Raw genomic sequence first — 4036 nt, 5'->3', positions numbered from 1 at the left:
TGGGTGGAGCCTACAAACAATATCAATACATTTTAAAATACTGTGTTCCACTCAATTCTCTAGTATTACATTTTTGATAAAAATGTTACTCAGAACAGAGGCTTCAGATGCCCATGAAAAGAAACGCTGGGGTAGAAATACATATGCTGAGATTTGCTAATTCACTGTTAAAAGTACCTTAGATTTCTCAATATAATTGCTTTTCAGTACTTTTAACAAATGAATAATTATATTTCACAAATAAGAAAAATTGTGCTTTTTATCTACACAGAACTGTACAAACTTCTAGTAAAACTTTTAAATTATTTTACTTTGAATCTTGTCAAATGAAGCATTTTCATTTCTTCTACACTTCTTTAAAAGGCTGAACAAGTTTGCCTGCATTAGTATCACCACATGTTGGACTGTACTATGTTTAGTTGTAATAACTAATTTATCCATCCTCACTTAATATGTGGGAAATGATACAGCCCTAAGTGTATTGAGATATGTTTCTTTGAAACAAAAATATTTAATTTTTTGCATGTGATAAGAAACAGCCTTATTCAACATACACTTTTTAAAAATGAGCAACACAGCAGACATATGACTCCTTACTACCCATCATCTTGACTACCAAGAAATGAAGCCAAACTTAAAAAAAAAATACATTCAATAAAATATTCAAGCTAAAAATATATTCCTTTGGTTAAAAATCATTCCCTTTATAATATTCATTTGTAATCTAAATTCACACACATCCCACCAGCCCAAAATAATCTTCTAAATGTCATTATACTTGTAGTATTGCCATGTTTTTTTTCAGTCCAGTACTTATGGAGGTTACTGGGCTGCAGCAGTACATTATTTTAACTCTGCAAAGAGTATAGACTTACAGCATTAGCCCCTTTAACAATTCTCTAGAAAAGATTTTTAGTTTAGAAACCTCCAGCCCATGCGGTTTTCCTCAGATCTAGTGTATCCAAGCTTTTTATACAAACCAACGTTTTGTGGTAGAAATTCAAGGGAAATCTTATAACAGTTCAGTTTCTAGCTTAGCAAAGTCAGGGTTGATAATAACAACTTGCCAAACTGCTTTTCTCTGCGTTCATCGTTAATGATAACATCTTCTATTCTTCCTCTCTTAGAACAGAAATGGATGAATTTGTGTTCTATTTTCAGAGCTGCTGTAGCAACAATCTGTCCTAGAGTTGCATCTTCCACATCTGTAACATGATAGTCCCCAGATTTCTTTATATGCTCAAAAGATTTCATAAATTGTTCAGGGTTCACAACTCCAGTCTCTCTTGTCAGCTGGCCCCGTTATCTTAACACACACACGCACACACACACACGCACACACACACGCACACACACGCGCGCACACACACACACACACACACCCCTCTACTTAAGTCAGCAGTACAAACAGGTCTCAAAACAGGTCTCCTCCAGGACGCATTGGGAAAGTGGCTGGAGAAAATCTAGCTGTATTCTGACTCCAGGCTAGTACTTTGAGTACTCTGGTCAAATATAGGGGTTTCATCAGGTTTCGTTTTTGCTGTAAGGTCTTGTTCTCCCATCTTAAGCTCTAGATTACTATCCTCCATAGAGCCCGATCATCATACTAGACAGGTAGCTCTGTCTCCCCTATTCAGCGAACCCTGCCTGGAGATGTCCTGTAGTCGATGCTGCTAGCCAGGCGTATTGGACTCTATGACTCACTTTTACACGGGAAATATTAGTATTTAAAGTAATAACTGAAACAATGGGGATGAGTGTTATACAATATATTAATTAAGAAAGAAATTAGAGACCACCAATTTTGGAGAAAATAATGAGTCAAACATTGTTTTGTTAAACAATACTCTGCTTTATTATTTATTTACTCTTCCTCAACTTGAAACTTTTAAAAATTAGATAATATATGATTATAGATAATCATAAAATGTTTATGCTAATTATACTTATATAATTGTATTAATTAATTTTATATGTACATATATATTTAACCCTAGACATACTAAATGTATATCTCTAGGGGTTGGTTCTACTAATTTTTGTTTAAGGAAAACCGAAAACTTCCATGTGATTGTCTGTATTTATGGAATATGACCACAGAACACACTCTAAGAAATTTCCAAATGAACTAAAGAGTTAAATGATATGGTTTGGCTCTCTGGGCCTACCCAAATCTCATTTTGTTAACTGATTTTTATTTATTTATTTATTTATTTATTTATATTTATTTATTTTTTTGAGATGGAGTCTCGCTCTGTCGCCCAGGCTGGAGTGCGGTGGCGCAATCTCGGTTCACTGCAAGCTCTGCCTCCCAGGTTCATGCCATTCTCCTGCCTCAGCCTCCCGAGTAGCTGGGACTACAGGGGTGTGCCACCAAATCCAGCTTTTTTTTTTTTTTTTTTTTTTTTTTTTTTTTAGTAGACACGGGGTTTCACCATGTTAGCTAGGATGGTCTCAATCTCCTGATCTCGTGATCCACCCACCTCGGCCTCCCAGTGTTAACTGATTTATATAGGAGTACAGCTAGTTATATGTATAAAATAGAATTGGTAGGGGACTTCAAAAAAACAAAAAGTTGAGACGTTTTTATAATAAGGTGGAGATAGACTTTTCTCGTTAAAATATTTCCTTTATATTTGTAATAAGGCTGTTAGAACGCTGGAAAAATAGAAAATAACTAAAGATATTTGTTCAATGGTGAACATTAGGACTTCTAATCCAAATTTCTTTTAAATAATTGCAAAACACAAATGAAAAAGAAAAGCTTTTTGAAAAGTATAATGAAGTCCTAATCCTAGAGCAAGGGAGGAAACAAAGCTGACAATCAAAAAGAGATTGACTATGGTTTATTAGGTGCTATAGATTAAATATTTGTGTTCCCTCCCTGCCCACTCTTCAATTCATATGTTGGAATCTTAACCTCTAAGGTGGTGGTAGTAGGAGGTGGATTCGAGAGGTGATTTGTCATGAGGGCTAAGCACTTTGAGAGGTGATTAAGTCATGAGGGCCAAGCCCTCATGAATAGGTTTAAAACCCTTATAAAAAGTTCTTGAAAGTGTTCCTTTTCCCTTTCTACAATGTGAATACACAGTGAGAAGACAGCTGTCTGTCTGTGAAATATGAAATGAGCCTTTATAGGATACCAAATCCACCTCCATCTTGATCTTCAACTTCCTGCCTCAAGAACTGTGAGAAATGTTTATTGCTCCTAAGGCAACCAGTCTATGGCAATTCGTTGTAGCAGCCAGGAGAGGCTACAGCAAAATTGGTGCTGAAAAGTGGAGTGCTGCCATAACAAGTGTATAAAAATGGAGGACTGGCTTTGGCACTGGGTAAAAGATGGAAGCTGAAGAGTTTGAGGTGCATAAAGAAAACACTTACATTGCCAGGAATAGATTCTTAGGAGCAATTCTAAAGAGAAATCGAGAGGAGGAGGGGTTTAGAGAAAGCCCAAATCTTCTTAGAAAACACCTAAGTGGCCAGGGGTGGTGGCTCATGCCTGTAAAACCAGCACTTTGGGAGGCTGAGGCGGGCGGATCACATGAGGTCAGGAGTTCGAGACCAGCCTGGCCAACATGGTGAAGCCCTGTTTCTACTAAAAATACAAAAATTGTCTGGGCAGGTGGCGAGCGCCTGTAATCCCAGCTAGTCAGGAGGCTGAAGCAGGAGAATCGCTTGAACCTGGAAGGCAGAGGTTGCAGAGAACCGAGATCATGCCACTGCACTCTAGCCTGATAACACAGTAAGACTCAAACAAAACAAAACAAAACAAAACAAACCTAAGTGACCCTGAACAGAATGTTAGTAGAAATATGGCTGATAAAGGTCATTTGTATGAGATCTCAGACAAAAATGAGGAACATGTTTTTGAGTCATGAAGGCAAGGCCATCTTTGTTATAAAGTACTAAAGAACTTGGCTGATTTGTGTTTGTGTCCTAGTGTTTTGTGGAAAGTAGAACTTGTGAGTGAAGAAATTGAGTATTTTGCTGAGGACATGTCTGAGCAAAGTGTTGAAAGTCTTTAGTGGATTCTCCT

General features: G+C 37.1%; 1 pseudogene; it reads right to left on the bottom strand.

Moving 5' to 3' along the window:
- Nucleotides 1–912: 912 nt before the first annotated feature.
- Nucleotides 913–1589, bottom strand: LOC126960645 (glucosamine 6-phosphate N-acetyltransferase-like; annotated as a pseudogene).
- Between the last annotated feature and the right edge of the window lie 2447 nt (nucleotides 1590–4036).

This window comes from Macaca thibetana, chromosome 8 (assembly GCF_024542745.1).
Source record: "Macaca thibetana thibetana isolate TM-01 chromosome 8, ASM2454274v1, whole genome shotgun sequence".
Lineage (NCBI taxonomy): Eukaryota > Metazoa > Chordata > Mammalia > Primates > Cercopithecidae > Macaca > Macaca thibetana.
Note: the sequence above shows the minus strand (reverse complement) of the source record. Positions and strands in the feature narration are given on the sequence as shown.